General features: G+C 43.9%; 1 protein-coding gene and 1 pseudogene across 5 annotated transcripts in view; one reads left to right on the forward strand and one right to left on the reverse strand.

Moving 5' to 3' along the window:
* PLAC1 (placenta enriched 1) overlaps window positions 1-23,146 on the reverse strand; it is a 193,536-nt gene that overhangs the window by 74,269 nt on the left and 96,121 nt on the right. The gene's annotated exons all lie outside the window — the stretch shown is intronic.
* Window positions 4,743-14,303, forward strand: LOC116538014 (annotated as a pseudogene).

A 23,146-nucleotide genomic window follows, 5' to 3' on the forward strand; every position in this document is an offset into this window, starting at 1 on the left:
ATTGGACCGGGCCAGGTTTCATTAGCATGTGCAAATAGAGCCAAACCTGTCAACTTACAATTGTGCACAATCTAACTCCTGGGAATCTTCCAGAAGTGAACAGGGAAAACTAATAGCTGTCCTACCTACCTCACAGGGTCATGGTGAGAATCAAGTGAGATAATGGATATGAGTACACTTTGAAAAGCAGAAATGAAAAGCAGCTTGCTTCTTGAGCCTGGAGTGGAGCAGCAGGAGCGCCTTGGTGATTTCAAGGCCAGGTGAAGGGTGGAGGTTCTTCTGAAATTCTTGGATTCATCATTTCCCAATGGTTGTAAGACTTGCTTTCTGGCAATTCATGGGAAATTTTATTGTATTTTGAGATTTCTTCAACTACATGGGAATTTGTCCTTGACTTCCCTTTTCCTTTTTCTAATTACCCTTCCTCAGCTAGTCCACAGTACTCCGAAGGGTTCTACAAGATAAGTTAACTTTCCCTCCTCTTGGTGTGTTGAAGAGACAATATTTTGCTGGCGGCTTACATTTAGATTTCAAATCTCTCTCCAAGGTCAGGGGCAAGTGACACAGGGAGAACACACTCTGAGATTGATGACTTCTGTGATGGTCTGTAAATAATAATTAGCCTTTGGATGTTATTGGATAAATAATGAGTGCCTCTCTGCTTCCCCCGGAGAGACCAAATTCCCTCAGAATTCAAGTGTTAGAAGACATAAGAAAACCTAGAAGTGCAAGAAGGCTAAAGGTGAGAGTTAGAGAAGAGATTTTTGTAAGAAAGAAAGTTTTGGTTCAAAAGATTCCAATTCTGAAAGTGAAGTACTTTGAGGAAGGCCAGGGGAGAGTGAGCTCAGCTTGGACAGAGAAGAGGAAAGAGTGCCGGCTGTGTGGGGACTTTGGCCAAAGGGCCCTGGATCAAGACTAGACCGGGCTTGCAGAGGTAGCCAGAGGTATTCTGACCAGGGAATTGAGCAAGATTTATTGCCTAAGTTGGCCTCAACTGGACGGAGTTTGGCCTTAGGTCTGTTTTGTGTGTTGGGTATGCATACATACCTCCTTACAGATGAAGCCTTCAGATAATGAGCCATGTCCTCAGCGAAATGAGGCCAAAGGGAGATTGCTGTTGGTGTCAGAAGTGGGGACAGAACCTGAGAAGCACAGCTATGGAGAATACCCCTAGGCTTCCATGTAGGCAGGAAATAGCAGCCCTCTTGTCCTCTACAGCTCCTGAACCACTGGCTAGCGTATCTGCATTTGAACAGTATGCACCCAGCAGACTGGGCAGCTGGCGAAGAAGCTCGTTATTGTGCCCCATCCCATGGCCTGCTGGGCGCCCAGGATCCACGCATCTTATTCCACTGCTCTGCCCTACTTTTGCTTCCATAATATTGACTCTCATGAACTGCTGTGCTGAACTGAGGGAATGTTGTGGGCTTCTATGTGTGTGTGTGCTTGCATGCATGTGTGTGTGTGTGTGTATTTGTGTGTGTGTGTGTGTGTGTGTGTGTGTGTGTGTGTGCGTGTGTGTTGGAAGGGTCCCGAGTGGCCCCCAGCCTCAGCCTCTCTGACTCCAGGCTTCAGAGGGTGCCTGTGCCTATGAACTTTGCTTAGCTAGCCTGCTGGATGGAGAGAGATGAGAGTAGACCCCTGCTGGTTCCATCCCACACTCCCCGTTATGATAGGCAGTGAAGCAAATCATTTGGGCAATTGCCCGACCTTAATGGGATAGAAAGGGCTCCTCTCTTGCTTGAAAGGAACATCCAAGCATGTGCTTAGTGTTTCGTTTTCCTGGAAAAATAATTTCTCTGGCATGCTAAAGAGGGTGAATTTGCCTTCAGAAAGGATTGTGTCATATCCATAACCCTTGAAGCCTCTCAACCATTTCCGTGGATGAAAAGTTTGCATTCAGGGGAAGATGAACCAAACATCTGCTAGGATAATGTTTTAGTTTTCACTGCAAGAAAACCGTGCTGTGTAAAGAAAAATAGAGATACACTCTTGGGCAGTTCTTCGGGAGTAACCTAGCAACCCATCAAGATCAAGAGATTTTTAAAGGCTACTGCAAAGTAGAATCGGGTCTGACTGTTCAGTGTTATGATTTTAAGGGCACTGAGTACAGATAGAGCCCCACCCCTCACCCCCAGCGCCTTGCTTGGAATTCCAGCTTTCAGAAATTCATTCCTTTGTATTTGAAAGACCTTATGTGTCTTCTGGAGTCATGCGTTGAAGAGTAAAATACACCTGGGAAGAATATCACCTAAAACCATATCAGCTGATAACAGCTATCTCTTCAGTGAAGATGGAGAGCCTTGGGACAGGACAGGAGGATCTCTGGGAATAGCAGGAATAGGATGCCTGAGTGACAAGAGAGGACAAAAGGATGAAAGGGAAAATGGAAGGTTAGCAAGACATGGCTAACTTAAGATACCATAGATGGAAGGAGCCTCATAGGCCATCTATACCAATGTCTTTTAAAAAGACATTTTAAAAACATGGAGGCTGGGTGTTCATGCCAGTAATCTCAGCACTTGGGCAGGCTGAGGTGGGTGGATCACTTGAGGTCAGGAGTTCAAGACCAGCCTGGCCAACATGGCGAAACCCTGTCTCTACTAAAAATATAAAAATCAGCCTAGCATGATAGCACGTGTCTGTAGTCCCAGCTGCTCAAGAGGCTGAGGCAGGAGAATTGCTTGAACCCGGGAGGCGGAGGTTGCAGGGAGCCGAAATCATGCCACTGCACTCCAGCCTGGTGACAGAGCAAGACTCTGTCTCAAAACAAGAAAAAAAAAAGATTAAAAAATAAAAAAACATTGGAACTCTCTTGGGCTCAAACACAGAACCCCATTATGCATGAAATGAATACAAGCAGGGCTGTTCTGGTTAAAGTTGGGGCAAGAGCCTTGGGACCCGGTCTACTCAGACTCTCTACTAGTTAAGCTAAGAGAAAGGTGAGGCAGCATCACACTCACCTGGATAGTGAGAATCGATGCTTCAAAATGATTTTTGTGAGCCAGTTTGTTAAACAGAGTCATTGTTAAAAGTGAAATGATCTAAACTTACAATTAGGTTGTATTAAACTCAAAGCTAATGAATACTGACAACTCATCACTTGTTAATTCTTTTACTACACTTACTGTTACTTATGCTCTTGAGGTTATTTACATCTATATTATCTGTGCTGTTGCACATCTATTCTCGATTCCTTGTTCAGTCATGTCATGTTGGGAGCTTGAAATCGGCCACGGTGGGAGCATTTACACCATAGAAATCAGCAAACACCATAAACCAGCATTCCCCTTCCTGCTCAACTGAGGGAGGCAATTGTTGGACATCTGTCAGCACGCCACTGTCTCCCGCCCCTCTTTTCTCCTCCTGGAGTGCAGTGGCACGATCTCGGCTCACTGCAACCTTTGCCTCCCAGGTTCAAGCAATTCTGCCTCAGCCTCCTGAGTAGCTGAGACTACAGACACTTTACTGTCAGTCCTCACTTCTTTGGAAACCGTACTTCAGCAACCTCAACCTGTGGAATGCAGTTTAGAACTCAGGAGGAAGAGGAAATACATCCAAGTGGCCAACCATTATCACAAAACACGTGCATTTTATACTCCATAGGAGAGAAAAGCCACTATAAGGCCCCAGCTTAGGCAAACATGTGTTAAATAACATGGCAGATAAGAAGTGCTGGGGCTCAGAAAATCATACCCCAAACGATGACGCTTTGTCATGCTGAGTACTTTGAACTAAAGGAGACTGGAAGGTCTCAGAAGCCACCTCAGAAGCAAAATCTCTCTCTGACCTTCTCCTACCCTCCTGTCTTCCGCCCCTCTTTTCTCCTCTGCGGTGAATCATAGAAACTAGAACCTCTCTCCCCCAAGGCAACCCATAAAATCTAGAAAGGTCACTTCTCCCTTGTAGACCTTCATGCCAGACAGGTCCTGCCCTATACCTGGGAGGCAGGAATGCTATACAGAGAAGTCAAGAATCTAAACATACAGGCCTTACTGGATACCCTCTGCCTTCAGCCTATTTCCATTAGATCATATCCTTTCTCCAATCACATTTCTATGCATTCTTCGTAGAACCTAAGCATGAAAATACACAATTTTCCCTCAGTCTTTGGGTCTTAATTTCTGAAAGCTCCCATGTCATGTAAAACTTTGATTTAATAAGTGTGTTAAATGCTTTTGTTAACTGCCTTTGCTATAGGAGTGTTGGCCATGACCCTTATGATGGCTGAGGAAAGACATCACACCTTTCTCCTCCTACAGAAACAACACAATGACAACAGCACGAAGTGACAGCTGACACTGGGAAGTCTTAGCCCCACAATCTGGAGCCTTTTACTATAAGGGCAAATAACCCAACTGATTCCCAAGACCCTCAAAGACCTCACTGCATCACAGCCCAGCACAGTTTAGGAAGTGGAAGTGTTCATACTCCGAATCCCTAAAAATGGGCCAAATTATAGGCAGAACAAGCTCCATAAGAAGGCTTCATGTCCGTCGTGTCCACAGCACCCAACACAGTTCTTAGTGCATAGAATGCCCTGAATAAACAAATAGCTATTTAAAGAATGAAACCAATTTTCACAAGCAAACTCCTTGCCTCTTCTACCACTGTTTCCAGAAAAAGGACTCAGGATGTTTAGTTTCAGAAAGCAGTGGAATGTGAATACATTTCAAAAAGCTATCTATTCCAAACTGAGGCTTGAGCTTCTTCCTAAGCCGACACTCAGCAAGAAGAAGGCCATGTTCACTTTGAACACCAGGATCATAAAGCCCAATGGCAAGAAGCCGGACAAGTTCAAGTTCGGCATCTCCCAGGTTCTTCTGGAGCCAAAGATGAACATGGACCTCAAGGCTAAGCTCAGGGAGCTGAATATCATAGCAGTCAAGGAAATTGAAATTGGTGGTAGTCAGAAAGCTATCATAATCTTTGTTTCTGTTTCTCAACTGAAATCTTCCCAGAAAATCCAAGCCTGGCTAGTACGTGAATCGAAGAAAAATTTCAGTGAAAGGCACGTTCTCTTTATTGCTCAGAGGAGAATTCTGCCTAAGCGAACTTGAAAAAGCCATACAAAAAAATAAGCAAAAGCATCACAGGAGCTGTACTCTGATAGCTGTGTACCATGTGATATTAAGGACTTGACCTTTCCAAGTGAAATTGTGGGCAAGAGAATCTACTTGAGACTGGATGGCAGCTGCCTTGGAAAGATTCATTTGGACAAAGCACAGCAGAACAATGTTGCACACAAGGTTGAAAGTTTTTCTGGGGTCTATAAGAATCTCATAGATAATGATGTTAATTTTGAGTTCCCAGAGTTTCACTTGCAAACAGAAATGACTAAACAAGGTACATTCACAGTAAAAACAAACAAACACATAAAAACAACAACAAAAAGCAAAACTGAGTTCCAAAAGGATAAATACCCAAAGGGCACAAATGTCTACTCTTGGATAAATCTTTGGTATAAGAACTCTAATGCCATAATGATGTCTGATAAACAGGAAGTGGCTTTATCAGGATGCAGAGCCACAGGTCCTCCCAACTGTCCCTACGCCAAACATCTCTGGCGTCCCTCCTCTCTCTTCTGCGCCTGTTCGCTTCTCTTTCTAGTCTCTCACCCCTCCCACCTTCTGTCCCCCCTTTCTTCCTCTGTCCCCCTCATGCCCTCAGCCTGCCAGTCATCCCCCACTTGGCCCCAAGCACCCACCAGACCAAGTCCTGCCTGAGACCCTCAGACTGGAGAGATTGCTTCCCCCATACCCAGACAAAATGTGTTCAATAGACAAATGCTGTTGTCTCCAGCCTTTTACAAAGGAAGCTCACCTAGAGTCAAATATTTACTTCCCTTTTCTCATTTCTTAATTTCTACAGGGGGAGGAGGGTATTGTGTGTGTAAGAGGACCCCAGATGTCTGTACTGTACCCTAAGTACCTTTTACCCTTGTGTGTCCTTGCAGCCTACTCTGGCCTATCTGGAGTTTATAGCATTGCAGCAGAAGAACTTGAGCCCATTTCCTGATTTTAATTAAGCCCTTTTGGGTTACAGTGACCCAGAGGCAACTATCTAGCTAGTTCAGGCAGACTCTGAAAAGAACTTAGGCTGGAATTGCTGGGTGAGCTGAAGGCTTTCCTCTGAAAACACCCACGTTGACAAGCCATGTGACTCAAATTGGATGGCTGGTTGGTATGCTGCCGTTTCCTTGTCTGGCGGCATGGTCCGTGATCAGACTATTGGTCTTCATGGACATTTTGGGGTCCTTCTAAAGGATCTTGAGGTTTGTGGCCAACCCTAGTGAAGCTTGTTCTTTCTGTTCTATGGTTCTACAGGCAGCTGCCCCCAGGCGAGTGGTGAGGCTCATCCTTGGTCAGGTTTACTCTACAGCAGGGTTAGAAATCTCATTTGAAGATAAACCCCTCAACACAGGGGTTGAGTCAGTAGGAAGAGACAATTCAGAAGTGGGCTTGAGTTAGGAAAAGTAATCTGAAAGAGTCTAGCTGGCCAGCTGACTTCCAGGAGCTCGGCGGGAGCAGAGCAGTGCCGGCCAAGTTACTTAATCTCTCTGTGCTTCAGTTTCCACATCTGTAAAATTGGTTAACAATAACATCTACCTCACAGTGTTGTGCTGAGGATAAAATAAACGACATATCTAATATGCTTGCTCTAGCATCTGGCACACAATATGTGCTTTTAAAAGCATGGCGGGGGAGCGGTTACAGAAAATCAAAATTGTGGATTTCTTAATAGACATGGCAGAGCTGGAATAAACTGTAATGCGAGATCCTTGAGGCCTGATCCCCCAGATGTGAGGCTCACGGCTGCCCGCTGCTACTGTGGCCCATCAGTCTGTGTCACTGCATAATCGGGCAGATGCGAGTGTCTCTGGGCTACCAGGCTCACTGAAAACTCAAAGCACATGCGCTCAGCACAGTCATGGTAATAATAGTGGTAACGAATTGTAAACTGTGGTGATGGCTTCCCGATTCCACAGTCATTACAGTCAGGGTGTGCCTGTGAGGCCACATATGAGAAGAGTCCTGGCCCAGGCCTCTCATGCACTTGCTGCACTTGCTGACCTCACCTCTCCCAGGCTCGATGGCTCATCTCTCTCATTCCCGAAGGTTCTACCAGTGGCTCAGGGGCCATGTTGGCAGGCCTGGGTCTTCTTGACAGCCTTCCCTCTCCTAACCACCTGCTCACCCTCCAGGCTTACACCAAAAACCAGACACATCACTACCCACCCTTCCCCATTTGCTTTTTAACCTTAAGTGAAAAGCTGATTGTATTCAAAAAATTAGAGGGCCGGGCACGGTGGCTCACGCCTATAATCCCAGCCCTTTGGGAGGCGGAGGCAGGTGGATCACGAGGTCAAGAGATCGAGATCATCCTGGTTGACATGGTGAAACCCTGTCTCTACTAAAAATACAAAAAATTAGCTGGGCATGGTGGTGCATGCCTGTAGTCCCAGCTACTTGGGAGGCTGAGGCAGGAGAATTGCTTGAACCCGGGAGGCAGAGGTTGTGGTGAGCTGAGATCGCGCCATTGCACTCCAACCTGGGTAAAAAGAGCGAAACTCCGTCTCAAAAAAGAAAAAAAAAATTAGAGTTCCTGTCTTTACCTCTGAGACACGTTGATTTAGAGAAGACAAGGGACTTTAGTGCTTGACACTGAAATGCGAACGTTTCAGGCAGTGTGACAAGCCAATGCAGTCCCCTGGCATTGTGGGACTTGCTCTACAATGACATCGGGACTTGCTGTACCTTGTCCCAATGCAGAGGGTGAGTTTGATGCAGAGCCAGGCTTTCTAGGACACCAGAAGAGACCAATTTGAGATCAGCACATGGCTTCATGGGTCTGGGCACTCAAGGCCCCTCACAGCTCCTGCTCTTGTCTTAGGAATGTTCTTAAAGCATTGTGACTGGGAGTCTTAGCACGGCTTCTAGTAGGGGTTCAACTCCACAGGCCATTAAAAAAAGTCATTTCTTAGAAATTCAAGTTCATATCAGGAATGATAACAGGATGGCTGTCTCCCAAGGTCTGCAAGCTGTGCAGGATTTAGCTGCAAATAAATAAAATAAATAAAGGAATCCAGTCCCTTTTTGTTAATTGTGCCAATGCTTTCATTTTTCAGGCAATTTCAGTTCAGTCCAGATCTGGTTTCTGAAGTCACATTTTTCCAATCATCCTTCCCATTTGCCAGGAGGAGTCTTGTGTCCAAGTATGTGATTTGAATTTGCCCAGGTGCTGGCAGTTGGGGAGGGTTTTCATATTCAAAGTTGCACATGCTTTGGAAATGTGACTCTCATGATTGCAAGAGGAGGCAATCATCCCTGGAGGGGAGGAATTGGGGGAGGAAACTCATATGGGAGTTAGTGGGCTCTGTCCTTGGACTTCAGCATTTCTCTGGCGTCCTGCCTCTTCTGTCTATTCTCATGACTTTAACTAGCACCATTAGTGGAACTTCCATCCCTCAGTCCAGTTCTGTCGCTGAGGCCCCAGTCCTGGTTCTCCAACTGCGTATGGCAGCACTGCCCTGGCTGCAAAGCTTGTTAGGCAAATGCCCAAATGATTCTTATGATCAGGCAAGTTCAGGAAGCCTAGGCAATGTTTTTTCTACCCAGATGTTCCACCATCACCCGGAGCACAAAATGATTAAAACCATACTCATCCTAAAAGCAATCCATCCTAAAAACTGTACTGAAAGATGAGACAGATCTACAAGTGGTCACACAGAACAGCCAGGGTGTGCCTGTGCGGCCACATTTGAAAAGAGTCCTGGCCCAGGCCCCTCATGCACTTGCTGACTTCAGCTCTCCCCAGGCCCGATGGCTCATCTCTCTCATTCCTGAAGGTTCTACCAGTGGCTCAGGGGCAATGTTGGCAAGCCTGGGCCTTCTTGACACCTCCAAGAAGGCTCCTGGAGTGAGAAAAAAAGCAGGCTGCCACCATTACAGTGGCAGCTCGCTTAGCTGACGTCTGTGGAGCCAACTCTCACAATTGAAGGATACTCTCCATTTCCTGTGTAAAATGCACTGATTGATACCCACAGCATGTTGCATGCGCTTGGTCACTGCTCCCTAGTGGGTTCAAGCACTTCCATTTTTACTGATTTTTAATTAACTGACCATCTATTCTCCCACTTGAATAGATAAGAGAGTCTATTTGTAGCTAACAAAAAGATGCATAGCATGAACCTATCTATTCATGAACAGAATTGACAAACACATAAGCTTGTAAAATGCAGATAAAATTTCAAGAAATGTGAACAGGGGCTGCTTCTGGGAAGGAGTGGTGGGTGACTGGAGTAGAAAGGTTCCCACCATACCCTTTTGTGTTGTATTGTTGTTGTTGTTGTTTTTAACAAGGTTCATGCATTATTTTTTCCCTGAATTTTTTTTGAAAAAATTCAAATGTACAAATAGATCAAAGTAGAACAATCTACACACATATAACCACCAAGACTCCACTATTAACATTTCAACATATTTGCGGTGTAGTTCTGTTTCTATCGATCTATTTACACACATCACACACACACACACACACACACACACACACAATTTGAAGGTCACAGACATCATAACACATTTCCATTAAATTCTTCAGAATGACTTTTTAAAGAACAAGAAGATTCTCCCTTCTAACCACAAGCCATTATCACAGCCAAGAAAATAAACAATCATCTCCTAATATCTTCTAATTTCCAATCCACATTCAAATGTCCCAATGCCCCCAAAGGTCTCTTGTAGCTTTGTAAAATCCAGAATCCAGAACCAAGGTTTGTGCATTGCATCTACTTATGTCTCTCTCATGTTGTTTAACCTAGAACAGTGCATGCTCCTAATTTTAGTGTGTGACACTGAATTTTTGAAGAGTTCAGGCTAGTCGTCTTGTAGGATATCTCATATTCTGAATTTGTCTATTTTCTCATGGTGTGTGGGTTTCTTTTTAAATAAAAGGATTGAATAGCAATAGTAATAAAAAAACCAGGCTCTGTTTTATATAAACAGCAACCTTAAAATGAGTATGCGTTCCCAATATGCCTAGCAGCAGCATTGCCCAGTCTTCTGGTTCCCAGATCAGATTCTTTAATCAGCCCGCTGTTCTTCATTCTCCATATTGAGCTGGTTCCCAAGCCTGTGAATTTGCCCTTTGACATGTCTAATGGCATAATGCCTTCTCTAGTCCCACCATGCCCCTACCCTGGATCAGGCCTTCAATGCCTCCGCCCAAAAGTATTGCAACTGCCTCCTAATTGACCCCTCTAGTGCCAGAATCTTCCCCCGAACATCTGCTGCACTGTGAATATAGAAAACACACTGCCTTTTCTATGTCACTCCTATCTGGAAAACCATCGGTGGCTAGTTCCTATTTTCCATCTTTCTTCAGTCAGAGCCAGCTTTGAACATAGCCTTCAGCACCAGACAGAGACAGACCTCTACCGAAATCCTAGCACTGCCAATTACTTGCTGAGTGGCCTTAGAGAAGTCACTGGGCTTATCTGGCTTTCCATTTTCTTATCTGTAAATTGGAAATAACAGTTGTGCCTACCTCTCAGGTTTGAGTAGCACTTGCCCACAGAGCTCCCACCTTTTCTAGGGTCACTCCAAGCCTCATCCTTTCTTTAAATCTCCACTGAAGGCTTGCCTCCTGCGGGAGGACTTCTTATTCACAGCAGCACCCCCTCTGTGAATTTCCAGAGCACTTGTGGTCTACAGGGACTGCTTCGGCAGATACTGGTCTTATTGCCCACTCATATTTATGTTTTATTCTCTTTTTTTTTCTTTTCCTTTTTGAGATGGGGTTGCGCTCTGTCCCCCAGGCTAGAGTGTGGTGGAGTGATCATAGCTAACTGCAGCTTCAATCTCCTGGGCTCAAGTGATCTTCCCATCTGAGCCTCCTGGGTAGCCAGGACCACAGGTGTGCACCACCATACCTGGCCATTTTATTTTTAGTTTCTGTAGAGACAATGTCTCCCTACATTGTCCAGTCTGGTCTTAAACTCCTGAGCTAAAGTGATCCTCCTGCCTTGGCTTCCCAAAGTGTTGGGATTACAGACATGAACCACCATGCCCAGCCCTTTTTTTTTTTTTTAACATTTGTAGACATTTTCATTTTATCTGTTCATTTGGATGGTCGGGGCCCCTTGAGAACAAGAGTGGATCTACCCATTGTTTCTCCTAGAGCCTTCCAGAGAGCTAGTGCTGTGTTGAGCATCCAGCAGCTCAGAACTGTCACTTGACCATGAGAAGAGGCTTTGTTCATCTTTAGAGTTCTCCTTTCAACTCTGATTGCGTCTAACTCCAGTGAGACAGGAAGGACCAAGGGCTGCAACCATCACCTAAATAATCATAGTAATTCCACCTATTTATAGAGCACCGATCATGTGTCTAGCACCTTGAATATACAGATGCCCATTGACTTATGATGGGGCTACAGCCCCATAAACCCATCATAAATCAAAAATATCATACATAGAAAATACATTCAATACCCTAATAAACCTGTCATAATGTCAAAAAACTACAAGCCAAACCATTGCAAGTTGGGGACTATCTGTATATTCTATTTGATGCCAATTTATCAGATAAAGAAACAGGCTCAGAGAGGATCAGCAACTTGCCCAGCGTCATCCAGCTATTAACTGCTGAAGCGGGAACTTGAACCCAAGTCTGTTTAAATACAGAGCCCATATTTGTTACCTGCAGCCTCTGTAGTAACAGTGAAGAGCGTATTGATAGAAAGAAGGATGAGTTATTAGAGCTTATGGGATTAGATGTAATTTATTTTATTCTAGTACTCTTCTTTATAAATGAGAATGCCCACCCTGAGAGTAGCATTGTGCTACCAGTCGTGGTACAGCTTCTGTGAATCTGTTTCCTCTCAGAATCAAGGTCCAGAGACACACTTCTCTGTGGTCATGGGAGAGAATGAGGCAAAGCAGCTCACAATGGATTTAGGGTCTGTGTCTCTTTCTCAAAGACTCTGAAACTGATCATCTGGGTTAACGGAAACACAGACAGTTAAAAGCAATGATAAAGAAATAAGCAGGATAGTAGGCCAGGCATGGTGGCTCATGCCTGTAATCCCAGCACTTGGGAGGCCAGGGCGAATGGATCATAAGGTCAGGAGTTCAAGGCCAGCCTGGCCAATATGGTGAAACCCTGTCTCTACTAAAAATACAAAAAAAAAAAAAAAATAGCCAGGCATGGTGGCGTGTGCCTGCAGTCCCAGTTACTTGGGAGGCTGAAGCAGAAGAATTACTTGAACCCGGAGACAGAGGTTGCAGTAAGCCAAGATCATGCCACTGCACTCCAGCCTGGGCTACAGAGCAAGATTCCGTCTCAAAAAACACAAACAAACAAACAAAAACAAATAAGTAGGAGAGTAAAGGAAGAGAGAATGATAAGAATGATGAGATGGTAAGTAAACAGGGGAAGGAATAGGCAATTAGATTGGGAAATAGTGTTATGGGGAATTCCACATGAATTCCTAAAGAATATCCTGTGCAGTTGGGGAGTGGTGCATGTGTGAGTGCGTGTGTGTATGATAGTGATTTCAGATCTATGTGTGTGTGTTCAATCTTTAGGTTTAAATAAAGAACAGGCCAAATTCAGAGTCTAACTGCCTCCTTCTCAGCAGCCACTTTATCACCCCCACGTCACATTTCCCAGCTGGAGGGCAATAATTGCATGGCCAGATCTGGCCCCATCTGGGAAACACCAGGGTCTTCCTGAATCGTCATACACCATGCTGGCTGCCAAGGCATAAGGTGATGTAAGCGAAGCTTTCACACAAGCCATGTGCACAGTCATAAACTCTCAAGAGAATGTGGCAACAGTGACAGACTTGACTTACCTGCCAAATTTCCAAAGGAAAGAAGGAACTTGCTGCATCTATATTTGCCCCCAGGATTGGAAAAATGGATCTCAGTCACTGGAACTGAAGTGGGGGTGGCCTTTACCTTCACAGGAGAGTTACTCTTTATATAAATCCTGCTGATGGCCTGATATATGTGTGTGTCTTTATATAAATAGAGCTACATACTAACTTTGCCAGATGGCATCAGCTACCTGCTTAACATTTTACTGTGGTGCTTTTAAAACAACACTCTGAAAGTCAGAATAACCTGTGGCCTCTACAGCATTTCCCAGTTTGGCATTTTGTTTACAGAGTTGAAAGAAACCCACATGTGGTATTCACCCTTGAGATCATCAATGATTGAATGATACCTACAGTCACATGTTAGAAGCCATGTCACCTTGACAGAGGTCATTCACAGGAAGAAGAGTGGGGCAGAGGGTCACATCATGGTGGTGGTAATTCTTTTTTTTTTTTTTTTTTTTTTGAGAAAGAGTCTTGCTCTGTTGCCCAGGCTGGAGTGGCAGTATCTCAGCTCACTGCAACCTCTGCCTCCCGGGTTCAAGCAATTCTCCTGCCTCAGCCTCCCAAGTAGCTGGGATTATAGGCACGTGCCACCACGTCTGGCTATTTTTTTGTATTTTTAGTAGAGACGGGGTTTCACCGTGTTAGAAAGGATGGTCTCGATCTCCTGATCTCGTGATCCGCCCGCCTTGGCCTCCCAGAGTGCTGAGCTTACAGGCATGAGCCACCGCACACAGCCCAGTGGTGGTAATTCTTAGAGAAATCAAGCAGTGAGCTGGCCACTTGTAGTGCTTGCTGTTGCCAAGGTAGTCTTTCATTTCTTTATTCAGTAAACATATGTCAAGTATATCAGGCAGAGGGAATACAAAACACATAAAATATGTCCCTTCCCGCCAGGAATCCAGCCTTTGTCCTGAGTTCTTTCAAGGAGCCCACTGCCAAATGAGAAGCAAGCCTCTTCAGGAAGAATGTTCAGGGAGAATGAGAACACGTGGACACAGGGAGGGGAACAATACATACTGGGGCCTGTCGGGCAGCAGCGGGGGCGGGTGGAGAGCATCAGGAAAAATACCTAATGCATGCTGGGCTTAATACCTAGGTGATGGGTTGATCAGTGCAGCAAACCACCATGGCACATGTTTACTTATATAACAAACCTGCACATCCGGCACGTGTACCCCAGAACTTAAAAAAAAAAAAAAGAATTTTCAGGGATTGCTGGTCAGTATGGTTGGCTAAGCTGTTGCAGGAAGCACCTCCCCTGCTCCAAACACATTGTTTTTGAAAAATTTAAAAATGTCATAGAGAGCAAAAGCAAAAATAAGCACATTGTAGTGCCAGAAATGAAGAGGGAGCTCAAAGCCACAGCAGCAACTACACAGCCTACAGAAGAACCAGAGGTGGTCATGCGTCCTGAGTGAAGGGTTTGAATGGCAGGGTGGGAACAGGAGTGGAATCTGAGCGCCTGTGGAAAGTTAGCAGTGGGAAGTGCTGGCCTGTATGTGGGAATGGGGGAGAAAACACAGTTCAGAAGTGTACTGGCCACTTCGACCTGAGAGTAGGCAGTCACATAACTCAAAGTACACAAGACTCCAAGGTAAAACAATTCCTGCCAAATAACAGTACTAACACTAGCCGAGTGCTTAACTATGTGCTAGATGCTATCCTAAGTGCTTGGCTTATATTATTTGTGTTGAAGCAGGTTTTGCCATTGCAATTAGTGGCAAAAACTGCAATAATTTGGCACCAATCTAATAACTCATTTGTAGAACAGCCCTGTTTTCCAGATACTGAAACTGAAGAACAGAGAGATTAAATAACTTACCTAAGGTCACACAGTTACTAAGTGGCAGAGCCAGAATTCAAACCCACGTAGTATATAGCACATGAGTCTGTGTTTGTAACTATGACTCTGAGGATGAATGCATTGCTAGAACTTACGAAGTCCATGAGGAAATAAACCACCATAAGACCAGTAAAACCAACGGGAGAATTCATACCTTAGGAACCACAGCTAATAGACAAATCTGAAAGGGGTTTTAAAATAAGTATGAGAAAATGTTCATTTTTTAATTAATTAATTATTTATTTATTTTAGACAGAGTCTTGTTCTGTCACCCAGGCTGGAGTGCAGTGGTGTGATCTCAGCTCACTGCAACCTCTACCTCCTGGGTATAAGCAATTCTCCTGCCTCAGCCTCCCAAGTAGCTGGGATTACTGGTGCCTGTCACCATACCCGGCTAATTTTTGTGTTTTTTAGTAGAGACAAGATTTCACCATTTTGGCCAGGCTGGTCTTGAACTCCTGACCTCAGGTGATCCACCCACCTCAGCCTCCCAAAGTGCTGGGATTACAGGCATGAGCCACCATGCCTGGCCAAAAGAGATTTTAAAAAAGAATAGGAACTAGAAGGCAAGAATAGAACAGTTTGAAAAATACAGGTGAATGTGAAAAAGAATCGAAATATAGGCATTGTAATGGAAAAATGAACACTCAAAAGAGGGATTAAACAACAAACTAAACACAATTGATGAGATGATGAGTGAACCAGAAGATAAAGCTGAGGAAATTACCCGAAATGCAGAGTAGAGGAAGAAAGAGATGAAAAGAAAGGGAAGGTAACCTACATGGAGGACAGAATGAGAAATTCCAGTAAGAGTCCAGTTGGAGTTCCAGAAGGAGGGAACAGAGAGAATGAGGAAGAGGCAATATTTGAAAGATAACAGAGGATATTTTCTGGAGTTGTAGGAAACCATGAATCCTCTAACTTCCTGTCTTAGTATCAGACTCTGGAGCCTGCAGGTCTGTAGCTAGTCCTCATGGGAGGAGTCAGCCTCTTAACTCCGCCATTGCTATGATAATAGCTCAAGAACACCAAGTTGTTTATATAAACCAATGTTTCTCAATTTTCTATTTTTATTTTTTTTCTTTTTTGGTTTGTCCAGCGGCTGGCACTCAGGCCCAGCATCACACCCCGCTTCTCCAGCACAGGCGTCCTCCCCGGGGGCTGGGTGTCTCTCGGAAACTCCAGCTGGCCTCTTCCCCTGGCCTAGGGCCTCCCTTGCAGGCCCCCAGCCCCTTCCTCTCCTCTGCCTCACCCCCTAGAGCTGGCCCCAGTGCTGTGCACTGAGGAGGCACTGATAGAGTCTCACTCTATCACCCAGGCTGGAGTGCATTGGTGTGACCTCAGCTCACTGCAACCTCCGGTTCCCTGGTTAAAGTGATTCTCCTGCCTCAGCCTCCCGATTACATGGGGCTGTAGGCGCGTACCACCATGCCCAGCTAATTTTTTGTACTTTTAGTAGAGACGGGGTTTCACCATGTTGGCCAGGATGGTCTCGATCTCTTGACCTCGTGATCTGCCAGCCTCGGCCTCCCAAAGTGTTGGAATTATTACAGGCATGAGCCACTGCACCCGGCCTCAATGTTGTTTTAAAAATATTATCATTGCCTTCCTCCCAGGAGCCTTTTTGGATGTCTTTTTTCTAATTTCTTCCCCCATTAAATGTTAACACCAAATATATACTGTATGCCTGTGTATGTATTGAATGTGCACCTGTGCTTTGGGCAAGCATCGTATGGGATGTCCCCATCACCTGGAAGGAGACTTCTACTTCTTTTTGCCTCTTCCTTGGCATGACTTTCTACTCATTCTGCAGGTGTCAGGTTAAATGCCACATCCTGAGCCTCCCAGAATAGATCAGGCTGCTATGTTATATGATCTCCTTTAAGGTGCTAACAAAAAGTATAAGTAAATAATGATCTGCGTAATTATTTATTCAGCAGGGGCCATGTCTCTATTGCATTCTGCTGTGTCCCTGGGGCTCAGCACACTGGTGGGCAGTTGGTAGATGCTCAGACAGCTGAATAAATGAATGAGAACCATGAGTGGCATTACCTGAGCAGATGAGAGGCAAATCACAGCCCTGGGAGGAGGCTTGGAAACCTATTTTAACTCTTCCCCACTTTATGGGCAGAAGTATTGTTTAACTGCTTCTGAAAGAGCAAAGTTTGTGCTTTTCTTAAAACCACACTGCATTAGTTGCTTTTTCCTTTAAATAGTTCATTATTTGGAAGCAAAAGGTGGTCAGGAAGCAGTTGAGAATAGAGACAGACCTCTTTTTGAAAATACGTAAAAATAACATCTAAAATCATTTCCTATTTTAGAAGAGCCAGGGAAACTCCCAGCTTCAAAGAAACCCTGTAGTAAATTCTTTTGTTACAAGGAATAATGGACCAAGTGGAGTGAAGAGTCTCTTTTTACCCACCCCCCAACAAAAAAGACAGGATGAAATTTGTTATGGTCAGTGGTGTGCTCATACCAACTCACAAGAGACAAATTAATTTTGGGAGCCGAGTTGTTAAATCCAGTCATTATTAGAAATTAAATTATATAACCTTACAATTAAATAAATTACATGAAAAACAAAGGTTGGCTGGGCGTGGTGGCTCGTGACTGTAATCCCAGCACTTTAGGAGGCTGGGGCGGGAGGATCACTTGAGTCGAGGAGTTCCAGACCAGCCTGTGCGACATAAGAAGACCTCATCTCTACAAAAAAATAATGTTTAAAAAATTAGCTGGGTGTGGTGGCACACATCTGTGGTCCCAGCTGAGGCAGGGGGATCGTTTGAGACCAGGAGGTCGAGGCTGCAGTGAGCTATGATCATGCCACTGCACTCCAGCCTGGGTAACAGAATGAAACCTTGTCTCCAAAAACAAAACCAAAAGAACTCGTAAAGCTAATACATATGCAAAACTCATCCTTTTCTAATTATTTTACTACACTTTCTATTATTCATGTTCTTGAAGTTACTTACATTTTTTGTATCAGTATAGTAGAAATACTATATAATGTTCTGCCACTGGGCATGTCTTCCCAACTCCATATTCAGTGACATCAAGTTGTGTAGTCTGAAGTTGGCCATGGTAGGACTATTTATGTCATGAAAACTAGCAAATGCTACAAAGCAGTGCTTAATCTATTGTGTTGATTGTCTTGACCAAGAGTTGAGAACTTTCTCCACAGTCTGTTTGTGTGTAGCCCACAAGCAAAGGATAGCTTTTATATTTTTAAAGTGTTGTTTAAAAAACGAGAATGACTATGTGACTACAAAGCCTGACATATTTAGCCAGGCACGGTGGCTCATGCCTGTAATCCCAGCACTTTGGGAAGCCGAGGCAGGAGGATTGCCTGAGTGCAGGAGTTCAAGACCAGTCTGGGCAACATGACAAAACTTCATCTTTGTAAAAAACACAAAAAGTAGCCAGGCATAGTGGCGCACAACTGTCGTCCCAACTACTTGGTAGGCTGAGGCAGGAGAATTGCTTGAACTTGGGAGGCGAAGGTTTCAATGAGCCAAGATCATACCACCGTACACCGGCATGGGTGATAAAGCGAGACCCCATATAAAAAAAAAAAAAAAAAAAAAAGCCTAAAATATTTACTATCTGGCTTAACAAAATATGTTTGATGACCCCTGATCCAGGCTTAAGAAAGACAGAGGAAATGTTAACAGCATAGCTGAAACTTAAAAATTGTGTTGTCTCTGTAGCTGTTACATTGCAAACAGCACAAAAAATTTCAGGAAATATCCTTCCAGTATTTAAAGACTATTATCTGATTTAGTAAAGAAGTCATTTGTGTCACTGATGTGAGTCAAAGAAATTTCGACATGCATTTTGCTGTTTTGCTTTTGTCTTAATCATTAATTTAAACCAATACTTATGTCAGAACCATGTTTGTTTGTTAATTTCCACCTTAGGTTGGATATGGATACAAGAGTTAGGTAAAAATCAACTAAAGCACAAGTATGAGTGTTAATTAGCTGTAAGAAATTTACAATAATGAATATTGTATATTTTATTATTTTTGGATCATGTGCTATACATTTAGAATAAAGATATATGTATATATATACACACATACATAAATTTATGCGTGTGTGCATGTGTGTGTGTGCGTGCACGCACAGATTGTTAAGCTTTTACCAGAACACACTGGTAAGGAGGGGCAGAGGTCTATGAAGGTTCCTTGAGTATCTGAATAGGTTCATGGTCCCTTTTCTTCAGGGTGTCTGAGCAAATTTCCTAACCTGAAAACAAACAGACATCTGAGCCATCTTAAGGCATTTGAGTTATGGCTGTAAGTTCTAACCCTCTTCATTTGATCATGGTGATGGGGGAGGCTGTCTAGTTCTTGAGGCCTTGAGCTGCCTGGGAAAGTCTTCAGGAAAAGATAACATTTCACTTTGGTGACAAATTTGTTGATTTTGCAGATAACATCCACATTTTGCCCTCGAGAAGCATTCAACAAGGACATTGGTTTTTATGTTTTTCTCTAAACAGTCATTAGTACAAATTAATAAATCTTTTTGTTGAGGGAACATTGGGTTATATTTCATCTTTGTTCTGCTAGCAGAAAAAAAAGTTAAATGTGTTTCCTTGGGTTCAGGATATAAAGAACAAGAGACTTTGAAGTTATATGGACCCGGCGTGTGCCTCTAAGTCATCCCAAGGACACAGGACACTGGCTATGCACATGAGCAGAGCACGTGTGAATGTGTCCTTGCTTTCTCTGGCAGTGGAATTTAGAAACCACTAGAACAGAGGTTCTCAAACTTGAAGGTGCCTCAGAATTACCTGGAGGGCCTGTTAAAACAGATGACTGGGTCCCACTCCCAGAGTTTCTTTCGATAGGTCCCTGGTGGGCCCACCCCCGCCCATTTGCATTTCTAACTAGTTCCCCAGTGATGCTGATCCTGATGCTGTAGGTCTGGGAGCCACACTTTGAGAACCAGCTGTCTAGGAAGAAAGCCCCAGTTTTTCACATGCTTGATTTTGATTATATTCTGCCTTGAGATGTTTCCTACAGGGTCACCTTGACGGTTCCTGGTCATCTAAGCAAGCTAGAAATTGCCCTTCTCTCATAATTCACACAACTTCCAGGCAAAAAGCTTGGCTGCTCAGAACCTGCACCATTTCAGCCTTGGGGAGTGTTGGTACATTCCCATCAGAAAGTCCTTTGGGGCCTGAGTTAGCATTTCAACTCCTGTAAAGGCAGAAGACACAGTGAACCTGGCTTCGTGACCTGGCTGTCCAGAAAGGGAGCCAGAGGCACAGAAGATGCAATGCAAGGTGATGTGCAGATGAGGACATTAACATTTTGGCACTATTAAGCTTCAGGTTTTATCTGAGGGAAGGAGTGAAAGAGGGGTGAGAAGCACTCTTTCCAAGAAGGTGGAAAAGATGGTGGAAACGATGGTGGAACTTCCTTTAAATTATAGTGGAACCTTCTTTCTCCTTGAGCCAGAGCAAGACCATAGAGAAGTAGAGCCATAAGAGGGATAGACAATGCAATGCAATATCTAAAATGTCTCTACTGGTTATCTTTGGGAGGTGGGGCCATCGGATATTTTTTTTTCTATTTTTCTGCATTTTCTAAATTTAAAAAACTTAACATGTACATATGGTAATTAATAATTTTTAAAAACTCCCCACTATATTTCCCTTTGAAAAAATGCAGCCATAACATATGCAGGTAGGTGCATAAAGTATATTAACCTTAATTGCAAGCTTTGTGATTTTTGGAGTGTGTGTGTGTGTGTGTGTGTGTGTGTAGGTGTGTGTGTATGTGTGTGTTTGTGTGAATGTGTGTGTGTTTGTCTATGTTTGTGTGTATATGTCTGTGTCTGTGTGTATCTGTGTATGTGTGTGTGTTTGTGGTATGTGTGTATATGTGTTTGTGTGTGTGTGTGTGTGCGTGTGTGTGTGACATCAGAATGTAGATCAAGATAGAGAATATTTCCAGCTCCTTAGAAGGTTCCTTCTTGCCCCTGGTCATTATCCCCTAAGGATCACCACTGAGTCACTGGCCTTTACCATCACTCATTAGTTTTAGAGAAAAGGAATCATACAACATATATTTTTTGTGTGTCTGGTTTCCTCAGCTCAATCTAATGCTGATGAGATTTACCCATTTTATTGCTGATTAGAATTATATTGTATGGACCCAGCACAATGCATTTACCCATTCTTCTGTTGATGGACATTGAGGCTATTTCCAGGTTTGAATTATTATGGGTAGGCCTATTTTGTTTAAAAGTTAGGATGTAGCCATGGAAATGATAGATTCCCTAGTAGTAACAGCTCCCTTTGATGGAATGCCTCCTTTGTGGCAGGTATTTTACTTAGTTCTAATCTTTTTACCAACCTGTGGGATGATGCCATTATTCCCCTGTCACAGGGGAGGAGACACAAGCTGAGAGAGACAGGTTGAGTTCTCTGTGAAGCAGATGCTCCGACAGGTGGGAGTGCAAGAGGTTTAGCAGGAAAAACCTGTGAAAGAAAAGGGTTTGAAAGCAGGACCAGGCAAGGGGAGCGAAGAGCACAATGCAGACCTGTCAAAGTCTGTACCTAACGGGGAGCTCTGGAGCAAATACTGCCTTTCAGAGGAGTCTTCCGGGTGGTGGAAATGGGCTTTGTATCACCTCCTTCATCAGTCATTGGCTAGGGGCCACCTCAAGAACAGCATGACCTTGGCTCAAAAGCTGAGGCAGACCCTGAAGGAGCTAACAGCTGGAGGCTGTCAAGTAACCACACTCCTTCCAGCTGGTCAGCGGGTTCTTTCTTGACAGGGGATCCAAGTAGTGCATCTCTGTGTCTGCCATAGCAAGCAAATGCAGAATCAGGGACTCAAACCCAGATTGTCTGGTGTCAAAGCCTATCCCCTCTTCACTCTGCCATTCTGCCTTCCCTGACTCAGGGAACCCTATGGTCAAGAGGTCAAGAATCTCCTGAAGGCATGGGTCAGGATCCTTGGGTGTTAGGTAGGGCCAAAGCTAGTGGGAAGTCACGTTCTTTTTCTGTCCTGGGAAGTCCACTGCAACTGTGAGGTGCTCGCTTCCCAGCAAAAGTGGGAAGGACATGTCCAGTGGAATTTCATTGCCACTTGCTGGGGGGCTGCCCAAAGTGCGAAGCTGTGTGAGGAGCGAAGAAGATGCAAGCAAGAGCATTTTTCCTTCAAGAAAAAAAAATGCAACCAAATCCCTCTGCTTTCTGAAATTCTGAGCTCTAACTATAGCTGAAATTGAGAGTGTGCAGTCTCAGGAGGGTGAACATTGGATGAACTTCCCAGCTAGGGGGAAAGGAGAAAAGATTTTCTTAAACTCACGACAGCATGCTCAGAAAGAGGAATGCGGTCTACACTGAGGCCTAACTTTCCAGAGAAAGGAAGGTTGGTTCTGCAAACACGTGTAACTTTTCCATGTGATCTCCTTCCATGTTGAGTCATTAGACCTAATGTCAGTGACCACCATTTCCTCGGGGAGCGATCCTTTCCCTACCAAGTAGATGGAGGAATGCGAGGCTTCTTTCTTGGTGTGCTAGGCTGAGACATTGGGACTATTGTCGGCCCTCCATAGCTGACCATTCTTTTCTGTCAGTTAAAAGTGCTGTGGACCAGAAATAAACCCTCACATTTATGGTCAATTTACTTTCAACAAGGGCATCAAGACAATTCAATAGGGGAAAGAATAGTCTTTTAAACAAATGGTGCTGGGACAAGTGTATCGCCACATGCAAAAGAATGGAGCTGGACCTTTACCTTACACCATGTGCAAAAATTAAATAAAAGTATACCAAAGGTCAAAGTGTGAGAGCCAAAACTATAAAAGTCTTAGAAATAAACATACGTGTAAATCTTAGATTTGACACCAAAAGCACAAGCAACTACGGAAAAAAATACGTCTCTTTTTTCTTTGATGAAAGGGAGACTTCATGAAAATTAAGAGCCTTTATGCTTCAAAGCACACAATCAAAAAAGTGAAGAGACCACCCATGGAATGAGAGAAAAATTGTGGACATTATATATTACATAAGAGACTTGTATCTAGATTACATATAGAACACTTAAAACTCCATAAAGTAAAAAGACAAATAACCCAATTAAAAATGATCAAAGGATCTGAATAGACTGTCTTCCAAAAAAAGATACACAAATGCCCACTGAGCACATAAAAATATGCTCAACATCAATAATGAGGGTAACAAAATTCCAAACCACAGTAAGGTACCACCTAACACCTATTAGGATGGCTGTAATAAAAAAAATACAATGGAAAATAACAAGTGATGATGAGAATGTGGAGAAATCAGAACACTTACACATTTCTGATGGTGTTGTAATATGCAGCTGCTTTGAAAACAGTTTGGCAGTTCCTCAAAAAGTTAAACATGGACCAGGCACAGTGGCTCACACCTGTAATC

Source organism: Sapajus apella, unplaced genomic scaffold (genome assembly GCF_009761245.1).
Source record: "Sapajus apella isolate SASKATOON/1434 unplaced genomic scaffold, GSC_monkey_1.0 scaffold115, whole genome shotgun sequence".
NCBI classification, from domain to species: Eukaryota; Metazoa; Chordata; class Mammalia; order Primates; family Cebidae; genus Sapajus; species Sapajus apella.